A 15,113-nucleotide genomic window follows, 5' to 3' on the forward strand; every position below is an offset into this window, starting at 1 on the left:
TGTCTCATTTAGAAGGCTGCACCCTCCGGAGGTCGAATCCTCTGGAGGTCGCATCCTCTGTAGGATGCATATACGAAGTGTCCTCAACCTAGAATTAAACGAGACGGCCTTCGTAGGACAGGCGGAAAAGGAGTATCACGTTGCCACGTTGCTATGCCAACACATTTAGAGCATCGTTGCGCTCTCACACTACTTAAACAAAGGAAAATTATTTGGAAAGTAATTTATTTCTAAATTTGGAAAGTAATTTAAAAAATAAAAAGGTTTTACTTGTTTTATTTTGTTCAATGTTGAGGAACTGCAGCGTACGTACAGCAGACATCTATTAGAGAAAAAAAGGAGGAGGATATTAAAAACAAAGTTTATCCGTTTTTACCGAGGCGAATTAAGTTAAGTTGTAAACACCACATCTGCGCTTGTGTGTACGTTACATCTGCCGGCGCCGGCATTTTTCAAATTAACAACGGTTGTTCACGGCGACGCAAAGAATTGTGGGTTATCTGTAGCAGCGAAGGATACACCTCATGCATCCTCCGAAATCCTGTGAAAGAAGGTTGCATTCGAAGGTCGCATTCGGAGTGTCCTACTTGCTTTTCTGAAATGAGACAGCCTCGATGACGTATGCAGCCTTCGAATGCGACCTCCGGAGGGTGCAGCCTTCTAAATGAGACACAGCTAGTATCATACTAACCCCTTGTCCAAATACCCACACGTGCCGTCTTGGCCACTTGAGAGCGTGTGCGCGTGACAGGAAGTGAGTGCACAAGACTGTCCCAGGTCTTAAAAACGGCAAAGCGCAGTGCCCTTAACGCACACTAAATCCACACTATCTCGAATACTGCTCCGGAGCGCTATTCAAGGCTTAGTGTATCCCATCATTCATCATGTTCTGGAAATAAATCGTGAGGCTTTTTGCCGAGATCTCGTGAGAGGTCACGGAAACCTTTCCAATGGAAGTTAAATATTAATATTACATACAATTTGGTCGAAAAAGTGTTTTTACGTTTTATTGGTGCAAAGATGAGTAGTGGTGATATTTATTTTGATATTTATTTTTATTTAGAAGCTGATTTTAAAATGCAAAGTATTTAAATTAAAATAAAGCTATGTAAACACTTGCATTTTTACAACACTACAAGTGTGTCCCATCAGGTACACTCTTAAAAATAAAGGTGCTTCAAAAGGTTCTTCAAGCGATGCCATAGAAGAACCATTTTGGGTTCCACAAAGAACCATTCAGTCAAAGGTTCTTTAAAGAACCATCTCTTTCTTACCTTTTTATAATCTGAAGAACCTTCTTTCGCCACAAAGAACCTTTTGTGAAACAGAAAGGTTCTTCAGATGTTAAAGATTCTTTATGGAACCATTTAGACAAAAAGCTTCTTCTATGGCATCGTGAAGAACCTTTATTTTTAAGAGTGTATAATTAAAAGTTCTACACACACTTGTGGTCTTCATGCTCACTTGAACACTTGGGCCAAATACAGGAAATACGTCATATAAGTAGTCAAGTGCAAAGTGTGGGTATTTGGACAAGGCATGTGTTTCTACAGTATATGTGTACTGTGAAGGCACCCAGCATGCAATGCAGCATGAATAGATCATGCTGTAGAGGTTTTTATTTGTGCTACTGAACTTATTTTTGGTTCACGTTTAGCAGTTTGTGTTGTTGGTTTATGTTGCAAGCGTTGTTTTAATTTGTTAAGTGTTACCATCGTTGTGTTTTGTATGTCGAGTATTGATGTCACAAGTTTCTCAACAGTTGCTTCATTGTGAAAGATATAACCACAAACAGTTATGAATGTGAACTAATAAGTTATTGATTAATCTTCATGCTTAAATAATGCTAAAACAATATCTTCAATAATTCCTATATTCCTTGAATCATAACTAAACAAATAATTTTTTTAAGAAAATACTTGTTCGTTTACCAAAACAATATAATATAAACAGATTAAAACGTGTTCCCTTATGGTAATTAAATTGACCCCACACTGTTGAACCTTTAACCAACCCTTAAATCTACCCATACCACCAAACCTGTCCCTAACCTGACCCGTATCACACCTCAATATCAGCAAAAGTGTTGTGCATTAACACAAGCTTTTAATCATTTTATAGCATCTGTTAAAATCATTTGTAGATTTTCAATAAGTGCTTGATCAATATGAATTGAAAGTTTAATGACATTTGTAAGCATTTGAACTTGCATGAAATAATGATTTGTTAATCATTATGCAATGTTTAATAAGTTTATTAGAAAACATTCCCTAGCATATTATCTCACGTTTCTAACTCTTAGAATATATTAATGATACATTAAGCATTATATAATGCTTGTTAATTATTTATTAATTAAAGTTATAAGTGTTACCTATTTGTTTATGTATTTTTTTTTTTATTATATATTTTTGATATTGCTATACCTCTTCCGGCATAGTAATTTCTTAAGAGATTAATAAAGTCTTATCTTATAGCAAATCTGCAGTTGTATTTCTAAGTGTGTGTACATGCATGTCTATTCTTATGAAACACTGCAGCTCCTCGTCATTCAGAGAGTCTCTTCAGTATCCTGCAGCATGCAGCCAGCTTCAGGTGCTCTATTATAAAACACTCACCGTTTCATCAACAAACAAAAGACAAAATACTGCCCAAATATATATATATGTATGTTTTATCTGTTATATACTCCAGTCAGTCTTGAGCAAATAACCTATTGCCTATTGCACATCACATGCATTTTCACCCTAACATGCTTTTATGTTCATTATTAGAGTGAGCAAAAGAAGAAGAAAATTATTACTTATGAAACATTTCATAGACTGTTAATAATCTATAATATGAATGCAGCAACAATTTGCAATCTTCATTTTAACTACTGGGTTGCTGGAAGTTAAACCTCCCACTGAGTGCAATAAATGTTATCTTTCAGGCGTCTTCAGTTTGTTCTGCTAACAGATGATATTGGGCAGAACAGGCAGAAATATCTAATACTTGGAAAGCAACATGGTTTCACAACCTAAGTTACTTAATGATTCACTAAACTGACAAGAGCAGGAGAGAGAATATGACCTGGTGTTACATATTAGATTTTAGAGCCAAAGAATTTGGAACCTTGAAATCTGATTTTCTTGTGGTCACCAAGACACGTAGTGGGTCATATAACCACATTCCCTTAGGAACTGGATTCTTTCTCTGCACCACTGAACCTTCCTATAGGCCAGCGGTGGCGAACTCCGGTCCTGGAGAGCCGCAGCCCTGCAGAGTTCAGCTCCAACCCTAATTAAAACTCACCTGCCTGTAGCTTTCCAGTATTCCAGATTAGCTTGTTCAGGTGTGTTTGATTAGGGTTGAAGCAAAACTCTGCAGGGCTGCGGCTCTCCAGGACTGACGTTCGCCACCCCTGAAATATAGGCCTTTTCTCAGGAAGGAGTCACGCTAAATCACACTACATCAGACTGGTTCTTGTTGAGTGGATGTAACTGTCATAATAAATAAATGGTCACTTAAGTGTACTTAAAGAGAGTACACTTGTCATGGAATTGACAAGTATAAACAGATTGCATGACAACACTAGCATGACTATATTTCTGTAAAAAGTGTAATATATAAAATGAAATGTATTACTCTACAGTATATTTCAATTAATTGTTTTAATAACCTTCTTCATGCTTTAAAGAAGTGCACTTATTTGGATGTGTTGACTAACGTAGTAAAGCACGAGTGGATGTAACTGTCATAATAAATAAATGGTCACTTAAGTGTACTTAAAGAGAGTACACTTGTCATGGAATTGACAAGTATAAACAGATTGCATGACAACACTAGCATGACTATATTTCTGTAAAAAGTGTAATATATAAAATGAAATGTATTACTCTACAGTATATTTCAATTAATTGTTTTAATAACCTTCATGCTTTAAAGAAGTGCACTTATTTGGATGTGTTGACTAACGTAGTAAAGCATTTGTAAATGTAAAGATTGAAGACCTACTTAAGTGGGTCAGAAATCAAATTGCATTTAATATAAATTTTAAACTATAATGTATTTTAATTTAATTGTATTTAACATGCACTGAAATGTCTGAAAACATCACACTCGGTTCACAACTAAGTACATTCTGTTAAAGTACATTATTTCCGTAAAAAGTACTCTTTTTAAAAATGTGCTGAAGTGTTCTTCTTTTTCACAAGGGTGTTCATTAAGATCATCTGAACTGCTGGATGTCATACTACTTTGTGTAGCTGTTTAAATGATGGAGAATTTACAATGGTATCACAATTATTTGTTCCATAAAACATCCGGAAACACTTTAGTATAGGGACCAATTCTCGCTATTAACTAGTTGCTTATTAGCATGCGTATTACTAGCATATCGGTTGTTTATTAGTACTTATAAAGCACATATTCTGCATGAGCATTTTCTACATCCTTAATCCTACCCAATACCTAAACTTAACTACTACCTTACTAGCTATCAATAAGCAGTGATTAGGAGTTTGAGGCAAAAGTCGTAGTTAGTTAATAGTGAGAACTGGACCTTAAAATAAAATGTGACCTAACATCCTCACTAGGGACTGTGAGTCAATGAATTTGGTTAATAACTAATACATTTTATGCTTACATTAAAAGAATAGTTCACCCCCAAAATTAAAATTGTGTAATTACCATTCTGTAATTACATACAAAAAAAATCAGTAATTTAATAAAAGTAGTCCACACAACTTATTCCTACTAATTAGTTTTTGAGAGCCGAAAAGAGTCCCAGAGATCAAATGTTCTGTCCTTTTTTAGCCTGCCAATGACGCAAGTGATTTGTACAACAGGCGTGAGTATTGATTTAAAGACAATTTAACATCTGAAAATTGCACAGAGGAAGAAGGGTAATTTTGTGCTTAACAGATACTTGACATACTACAACAATATCATTTTACCACAATGTATTATATATTGGGATGGAATTGCAGACACTTTCCTTAGCTTACTTGAGACTCACACTGAGCCAGTAACCATGGTGTGAATCTATAATATCTGGTCACAGAGGCTGCCACACTTTCTCTGGAAAAATGGGATCTCTCAGTTGGATTTACAGACGTGAGCGGAACTCAATTCTCCTGTGAATGTGCGTCATACCAGAGTCATAGTGAATTTATACCCAGACTTGCAGATAAATTAGGAATATGTTCTACTTCCACATACCACTGAACCAATTTGTGCTCATTCTTTTAGCCTGAAACCGAGATGTTCAGAAATGCACAAACCTCTTCTGTTGCAAATATCTGTTTAATCTGCCGTTTTATAATTAACATTCTTTTTTATGCAAAATGTCAAACAGGCACAAATGAACATGCGTGAGAGAATGCAAAAGAGAATGCATTTGTGTTTTGTATTGTTTTAACTGTGCTAATTGAATATCATCTGCATAATGTTGGTTCTGTTTAGTTCTGTTTTGGTTCAATCTCCCCCTGTTTCAGTATGCCTGCCTGTTTCCCCTTGTTAGTTTCTTTGGGTTTTGATTAATTAGCTCCAAACCTGTTCTGTTTATCCCTGATTATGTTCCCCATGTATTTAAGCCCTCAGTTTACCTCAGTTCGCTGTCTGGTAGTGTTTGTATTGCGCAAGCAACATCAGCCGGGAATACTGGCGTATGAGGGCATGGAGGGAAGCCCTGCCCACACTCCCACTGCTGAGAGTGAGCTGCAACTTGCCTCTGGAAACTATTTAAAGGAATGTATGGACATTTTTAAGGAGGATTTAATTGATTTGTTTAGGGAGGTAATACCCTATGTTCCTGAGTCTCCTATTTTTCTCTGTGGTTCTGCCTGGCTCTGAATCTCCTGAACCTCCTGTGTCTCCCAAGTTCCCACCCAGCCTCCCTCTCCCACGTCCTCCCCTAAAATCAGCCATTTCCTCAGTCCTGTCTCCGTTGGTTACTGTCAGTCCATCAGCTCACCCTCAGTCAGCGCCATCTGGGCACTCTGATTCGACCTTGGGACCTCTCCAGCTCCGCCTAGGCGTGAGGACCCCCTGTCTCCACCTCCAGCCTCCATGTCCCGGACTGGTCAGTCATAAACCTTCCTCCACTATGGGATTCCACTCCTCTGGCTTCGTCTCGTCCCTCCGTCTCTGTCTGGCTCTTCCTTCCCTCCAGCTCTACCATTATCAACAGTTGCTCCAGCTCCACCACGGTCTTCCGAGTCCCCACCTCTGCCACAGTCACATGAGCCGTCAGTTCCACCGTGGCCCTCCAGGCCTGTGGTGTCACCCTGGCTCCATATCTCCTGAACCTCCTGTGTCTCCCAAGTTCCCACCCAGCCTCCCTCTCCCACCTCCTCCCCTAAAATCAGCCATTTCCTCAGTCCTGTCTCCGTTGGTTACTGTCAGTCCATAAGCTCACCCTCAGTCAGCGCCATCCGGGCACTCTGATTCGACCTTGGGACCTCTCCAGCTCCGCCTAGGCGTGAGGACCCCCTGTCTCCACCTCCAGCCTCCATGTCCCGGACTGGTCAGTCATAAACCTTCCTCCACTATGGGATTCCACTCCTCTGGCTTTGTCTCGTCCCTCCGTCTCTGTCTGGCTCTTCCTTCCCTCCAGCTCTACCATTATCAACAGTTGCTCCAGCTCCACCACGGTCTTCCGAGTCCCCACCTCTGCCACAGTCACATGAGCCGTCAGTTCCACCGTGGCCCTCCAGGCCTGTGGTGTCACCCTGGCTCCATGTCTGCTCGGCTCCACCTGGGTCTCCACCTCCAGTGGCTCCGTCTCCATTGCTTGTCCCCATGGTGTCGTCAAGGCCTTCTCCACCACGGCTCCTCCCTCCCTCAACTCCACCCTGGGGCCTCGTCCTGGCTGGTCTCTGGATTAACATCTGGCTCCTCCTGCTTCTGGCTCTTCCCTGGCTCCTCCCACCATCTTTGCCTCCCTGGCTTCCCCATCCATCTCCTCCCTTTGTTTCCTGCCCTCTGCCCGCTCTGCGTCCTCCTCCAGAGCCCCCAACCCGTCCTCCTCTATTGGACTTCCACGGCGCAAGGACATGCCTTCAGGGAGGGGATAGTTCTGTTACATGTTGGTTCTGTTTCGGTTCAGTCTCGCCCTGCTTCAGTATGCCTGCTTGTTTTCCCTTGTTAGTTTCTATGGTTTTTGATTAATTAGCTCCACACCTGTTTTATTTCTTCCTGATTATGTTCCCCATGTATTTAAGCCAACAGTTTTCCTCAGTTCTCTGTCCGGTGTTGTTTGTATTGTTGTTGGTTTTTCCCCTGCATTTTCTCCATGGATTTATTAAAAGTACTTTTGGAGTCTACTCTTTTGTCATGAGCTTTATATTAACAGCTACATTGCAACAGAGGAAATTGGAGCATTTGATAAAAATACAACGCCTTCTGTTGCAGAACCATGCTGACTGTCTAATGTCTCTACTGCAGTTTGCCAAGACTCAAGCCTGTTTCACTAATGATTGTGTGGTCATATTGTGGCTTTGTCACTTCACTTTCAGTCTCTTATGGTGAAATTGCTATTTTTTTCATGTTTATAGTGACCATGGAGAATGAACTGTTACTTTAATCAGTAGTGGCCTACGTAACATAAAGGGCCTCAGCTGGTGCTGAAAAGTGAGTCCCGTCTCATCATGATGCATGCACACATGCAACTTTAGCATTGCTTTAGTCAAGTCAAGTCTGCTTTATTGTCAATTCTTCCACATGTACAGCACATACACACAGAGAATTGAAATTGTGTCACTCTCAGACCCTTGGGTGCATACAGATAACATAAATACAGATTAAATACAAAATACAACTATACAAATAAGGTAAAATGTAAAAAAAAAAATATATATATATATAGAGCACAAGGCATATGGCCGATAGAGTGCAAACCAGTAAAGTAAACAACAGTGCAGATATAGTGATTGTAGTGCAAAAAATGATTTGTAGTGCAAAAGAGCTTATTCAGACTGATTAAAGTGACTGTGTGTGTGTGTGTGTGTGTGTGTATTTGGGAGGGGGGAGTGGGAGAGTCCGTTAGAGGGTCAGAGTTCTTTACAACTCATTTTAAAATATCTGTTCACTGTTGAATGCACAGAAATATATAATTTAGTCAGCAGAGTACCTGAGTTGTGGACGGGCACGAAAGTGTTGTTTTGGTGCTATTTATTTGTCACTATTCCCTGATTGGTGCAGATTTCTTTGCAGAATCATGGGTTATTCAGGTTTTTATCAGGAATTCAACTGGCCTGATGTCTTTAACAAAAGCATATACCATCAATTATCAACCTCGTCCCAGAAGGTCTATCTGTAATCATTAAAAATCTAATCCCCAAAAGAGAAAATTAATAGGATTTTTTTTTTTTTACTTGAACGTTGTAGTCTATACTTCTAGCAAAAATAAAACATGTACTATAGCAAAATTAAGCTGTTTGTTAACTGCTCTGAGTTGGTTACATAAAGCAAAACAAGAAAACTGCCTAATGTGTGCATTCTTGGGGAAGCTGAGGGAGATCAGAATATTAAGTTTATATATATATATATATATATATACACACACACACACACACACATGTACTGTATATACATCACCTGAACCAAGGTCTTCAGACTCACTAGAAACTTCCAAGCAAGTCTGTTGAAGCTGACTGGAGCTAAACTCTGCAGGAGCTTGGCCCTCCAGGAGCATGATTGGACACCCCTGCTTTAAATCAAGTAAACCTGAAAAATGTGTGCTTGAATCTCATCCTTTCACAGGAAATTCGCACTGAAACATGCCCTTAGATCTGTTTTGTCTCACCCTTCTCACCCCTGAGTCTGCATCTCTGCAAATATCTATGTTTTTGCTTTATAAGACTTTATAAAATAAAAAGGAGTTTATCTTTTAACTGTTGCATTGTTTTCATTCATTGTATTGCGCTCCATCTTGTATCATGCATTAACGACACCTGAAGCACTGGACTCAAATAATGCAATCAACAGAACCTGTACGTTTTCATAAAGTTGCTGTAATTAATCTGAGAATTACTTAGGTTTATCCTAAATTGTAAACATTTTAGGATTACACTTACATATAGATGACACAAACTGGACCTGGACATCACTATTTTCTTGCAGGACAAATCCCCCTGATCAGACTGAGAGACACTTTTCACTTAATAAATCTGAAGTCCTTATTCCCTCCCCTGTCACATAATCCACTTCTTGAGGTATTAATAGCATAGGAACAATTACAATGAGGGGATAGAGTACTTTCAATATTTATACAGACATGTTATGCAACTGTCTGACGTAGGACCACAGGCCAGAAAATGAGCTGCATTCCTAGCGAGTCAAACTCCTGTGGAGAGGCCTAGCTGAAGAATGTGAATCTAACCTGGCCTGGCAGAGTTTTCTTGAGCAAGGCCAGAGCTCAAGTGTGAGGTTACTGGGTTAGCATGGTGAACCAGGAATCTCCAGAAACTCAAATCAAACTCATGATGATGACATATAACACATTTGTTGTTGTTGTTGTTGTTGTTTTTGAATGAATTAGTAATAAATAAATAAAAAATTAAAAGTGGCGGCTGTCAAATCCTTTTAATCTGGTACAGTTTCATCATTCACAATAAAAGTGTCTTTGTGCTGATAATATCTCTGCAACACAGTTCCACTTTGAACAACCTGAGATTGAATCCCAGCCTGTGGTTCTTTATGATCTCGTCCCCACTTCATTTTCTGTTCACTCTTCACTATACAATCTAATAAAGACAACAACACCAAACATTAATCTACAGGGGTTGGACAAAATTATGTGAACACCCATTATTATATGGGTTGTAGGCTACAATGGGGAAAAAAAAGTTTATTGATCATCTTTTATTTATCTTTGTGTTGTCTATATTTTCTAGGTCAGGGGTATCCAAACCTGCTTCTGGAGGGCCACTGTCCTGCAAAGTTTAGTTCCAACCCAAATTAATCACAAGGTGTTCAGACTCACTGGAAACTGCAAGTGTTTTGGTGCTAAAGCTCATTTAGCAGGAGCGTCTGTAACCTTAACTGCTATTTTACTGGTGTTTTAATTATACAGTCTTTATGATTACAACTGCATACACAAAGCATGGCAAGACTTCATCAGCGAATAAGATATATGGTTAAAAAATAGGGATTGTTGATCACTGAGAAGGATTGTAACCAAACAACACAAAACTATTGCAGTAAAGTGACAGTGGTCACACTTCCTTTTAAGGTCCAATTATCACTATTAACAAACCATTAACTATGACTTTTGCCACAATAAATTCATAATTTACTGTTTATTAATAGTTAGTAAGGTAGTTGTTAAGTTTAGATATTGGGTAGGATTAGGGATGTAGGATATGGTCATATAGAATAAATGCTTTATATGTACTAATAAACAGCCAATTTATAGGCATGCTAATAAGCACCCAGTTAATAGTGAGAATAGGTCCCTATACTAAAGTGTTACCGAAGACCCTGTTTCCACAAAAACCGACCACAGAGAACTTCAGCAAGCCAACATTCATGAAAGAGCTGCAGCTGCTGTAACTTTAATCACAGACTCCAATGCAAGAAATATGATGTCATGATCATAAAACCTGGACAGTTGGAGCACCAAGATGAACTTCAGTATCTGCCCTGGCCAAACAAATCACCTGACTTGAATATTATCAAACCATTGTGGGCAGTTTTGGAGAGAAAAATTAAAAGCAGGTTACCCTCCTCAAACATATCTGAAGCAACTGGCAGATTTCTTTTTTTTTTCAGTCCACATGCTAATATTTTTCAAAACACAAGATCTTTGTGTTAGGTAATAAGAATATTTGGTTTAATCACCAAAACACTTCTTTAAAATACTTTGAACAATCAGTTCATTCAACTGCAAACAATGCAAGATACGTTTCAAATCTGCTGAAGGAATGTTACTGTAATACAATATAAATCCAGGCCAGACATTGCTCTGCAGTTATGTCATTCCAAGCCTCATCCATGGCGCGAAGGAGGGTGGCATGCTCATGATCATTCACCTTCCTCCTCCAAGCAGAAATGAATCCCTCAATTGGGTTGAGGAAAAGGGAGTTTGGTGGGAGATATAGGGTCATGAACCTAGAATGAGCCTGAAACCATTCCCGGAGCAGCTGTGCATGATGGAAACTGAAACTGTCCCACACAATAATTTGATATCTTAACCCAGACAGGCCTGCTCAAGAACATTTTAAAAAGCTCAGGTTTAGTATTGTATGAGCCAATAACTTGTCCATGGTCTACCACACCACCTTCACATATAGACACACACCAGGCACTTGGACGGTTGCCCATTGCCCAATAAGCTTACGTCTACGGTGTCTGGTTTTTGCCAGAGTGATACCTGCCTCATCCACTAAACATATCCGTGTGATGATTCACAGCAACTTGTTTAGCTATTTATTAAAGAACAGTTGACTTTGTTAGTCTGTAGTACAAATAGCATGACTATCATAAAATTGAAACACCACATAGTGTTGTATCTAGACATATTCTAATTGCCTAATCACGTAATTGTTTCACCAGGGCATTGTTTATCTTGAAAGGAATAAGGTAAGTTTGTTTCATAGAAACCATGTGTTTTTTTCCAAAGGTAGGCAATAGTTGGAAGGCTGATTGATGGCACATTTGCAAAGGAGTCATTGCTCTCCTTGATAACCTGATTTATTTTGAATAGCCATATGTCATTCCTTGCCCGGACCATTTCCACACACGTCTGCGACTGACCAACACCGTGTTGTCTCCTGTAAATTCTGAGTGTAAAACAGAGTAATAAAAATGGCAAAATGTATGACAGTTACAATATGAGCAATTCTGTAGAGTTAATGATAACACTTTATGGTGAGTATACACAACGAAAGTACTTACAAATCATTAATAAAACTATTAGTTTATAATTGATTTATATATTGTAGCCTCTACATTGTTAATATAGGTCTTGAAGTCTCTACTAACAAGCTGATAAGTTGAAGGGAGCTGGGGGTACTCCAGGACCAGAGTTGGGAACCACTTGCCAGCAATAATGTCCTGGACTTAATTTGAAACAACAGAACACATCTGTCTGCCTGCATTCCTTTGATGCCTAGCTTTCGGGTTGTGGCCAATGCCCAGCTGTCTATTAAGGCCCATGTATACCAATCTCTTTGTTGAGTCCCATGCCCACCTCTTTGATAAGGTCCATGCCCAGCTCTCTGTTGAGATCCATGACCACTTCTTTTTTTAGGTCCATGCCCAGCTCTTTGCTGAGGCCAATAGCAAGCTCTCTTTTGAGGCCAATGGCCACCTCTTTGTTGAGGTACATGCCCATTTTTTTTAAGGTCCTTGCCCACCTCTTTGTTGAGGTACATGCCCAGTTTTTTTTAGGCCCTTGCCCACCTCTTTGTTGAGGTACATGCCCGTCTTTTTTGAGGCACATGTCGCCCTCACCTCTTTGTTGGGGCCAATGACCACCTCTTTTTTGAGGTCCATGCCCAGTTTTTTGTTAAAGCCCATGTCCACCTCTTTGTTGAGGCCAATGTCAGGTTCTCTTTTGAGGTAAATGTCCACCTCTTTGTTGAGATCCATGTACAGCTCTCTGTTGAGGTCCATGACCACCTCTTTTTTGAAGTCCATGCCTAGCTTTGTGTTGAGGCCCATGCCCACCTCTTTGTTGAGGCCCATGAGCACCTCTTTTTTGAAGTCCATGCCCAGCTCTCTGTTGATTCCCAACTTATATGGTTTGCAATTTTGATTGGTCTATTCTGATTGAAAATGAATACAGCAATCACTGTAGTTTATACTTTGCCAATACAACAATAGCCAAAAATTTCAAAATCTTTAAACATACCAAATGATTTATTGGTGAACCATTAAGATCAGTTGGAGTAAATGATAGAGTAACTGAATGAGAAGAGATGCAAATTAAAAGTTTGATAGTGATAGCACTATAAAAGGCAGTATGTTATAATGGTATATTAATTATATGAATATACCATTAATTATATAAATGAATTAAATAGTAATGTATTACATTATTTGATGTCTTTACAAATAAAAATGTCACAATTAAAGCTTTTTTTTTACCTAAATGTGCAAACGGTTCTATTGAACACCTGTGGCCTGTTGCAAGAAGCTAGCTAAATCTGAGTTTCAGAGTAGGTTTAGAGTTGACAAAAACATATCTAAACCTGGATGGATTTGTATGTGCAGTGTACAGCCAATCACACTAAACATGGAGAATGTTACTTGCCATTAGAGTATGTCAATCTGCTTACAGCTGATGTGGTTTATGATTTCTAACCTAGAATAAAACCAGCTCCGGAGCAGGTTAGCTGTGTAGCATAAGTTCCCGTGGCGATGAACACTGGTAAAACTCAATCCACCTTCTTGAGACAGAAAAATTGAGTTTGCTTTAACTAATCTCAAACTTAAATTGAAACTGGCTTTGTGCAATAGGCTTCTGTGGTTTCACAAATGAGTTTCACATGCTCATTCTGGTTAACTACCTGCTGAACTCAAAATATATTTGTCAGTCACACGCATCATACCTGCGCACCATCCTGAAATGCAGAAACCCAAAGCAGAAACAAATGAAAGGAGAGAGAGTCATTCAGTTGGCCTTCAAAATTGGAACCATTTGAAGGATTTAGATGTGTTAAAGGTGGTCAGGCTTTAAAACATTTTTCCGCTACCTTCTGCTATACACAGATATGTTTAATTTCCAGATGTTTTGCTTTCCTGTCAGCAGTAATGCAGCAATCTCTGCTGTTATCCTACATTAGGCAGATAAATGAGAGAATGACTGCAGGTTACAGCCTGCAGGGACAGTTAAAAATACTCATGCTACTATCTAAAGATGTACCTTTATTTACATTTTCTGTGTTCCATGTATATAGATTACAGTAGTGATGCACTTACTGTAGCTACAAAAACATTTTAGCATGTTGTTCTATTTTAAACAGCAGTCACATTGTCGTAACAAATTTTATTCAATAAAATAAATAAGGCAAGGGTTGATATTTTGTAAATGCTAGGCCTATGATAAAATTACTAGCGACAGATTGAAAGGGATGAACAAATGGACAGATCATTTAGAGCTGGCATAATTGTATTGTTTATGCTAAGTGCTGCTTAAACACAAGGTAACGCTGACCTTCAATGCCTGATGGATGGGATCCAACTATTGGACACAGTACTATATTAACATATAAATAGTTTGTTAGTATGTTGGTCTCTTCAGGGTTTGTATAAAAATGTTTGAGATCCATTGACATTTTTTGGCCTTAGATAGGCCTGTGAGGTACAAAGCGCTCACATTTACAGAACACTTCAAATTCTCAGAGTGCAGAATCCTGTGTGCCAGCAGATTACAGCTCTATCACATTCACTTCATAATCTCCCTTTCTGACAAAGAGTGATGTTTATCCTTGCTTGGTCCAGATTATGATTTTCATTTTTAAACAGGGACTCAATTGGGTGGGTGATTATTTTGATGCTTTCTGTGTGATTATTTTGATTCACAGATGATCAATTTGATATCCTTCAAAGGGATTTTAGTTCTAAATATAGACTGATATTTCAAATTACTATAAAAGGACTGAAGACATAGATGTGCATTTTTGCAGTCATGTCACTTTATGATTTTAGCAAAGTTCAACCGGTTGATCATGACGCCGCAGCCAGCTTGAATCTCAATTACAATGCCCTACATTGTATTTGCTGAATGAAAAAATGCAATGTTTTCTCTTTCTTCTGTGGGTGTTTTACAACATCAAAATGACCACAGAAAATTACAGATTTTGTGAAAAAAGCTTAATTATTTATGAGTTAATTTACATGAATTTTGAGTATTTGATCATATTTTCCCATTCCGTTGCAGACTGAAAGTTAAACGATACATTTTGAATAATTCTTTGACAAACTTGACATTTAACTTTTAACAGATGTTTTTATTTTGATAGAGTATAAAAATGTTCATTCTTATTTTGTGAAGAAAAAAAATAAAACTTTATATAGGCCACATTCGCATGATTATTTACGGGTGAGACAACCGCATTATGTAATCAAACTTACACCCATACATTTTCAGGACTCACAACCGCATTCTTGGAAAACATGTGATG

This window comes from Sinocyclocheilus grahami, unplaced genomic scaffold (genome assembly GCF_001515645.1).
Source record: "Sinocyclocheilus grahami isolate Dianchi unplaced genomic scaffold, SAMN03320097.WGS_v1.1 scaffold553.1, whole genome shotgun sequence".
Lineage (NCBI taxonomy): Eukaryota > Metazoa > Chordata > Actinopteri > Cypriniformes > Cyprinidae > Sinocyclocheilus > Sinocyclocheilus grahami.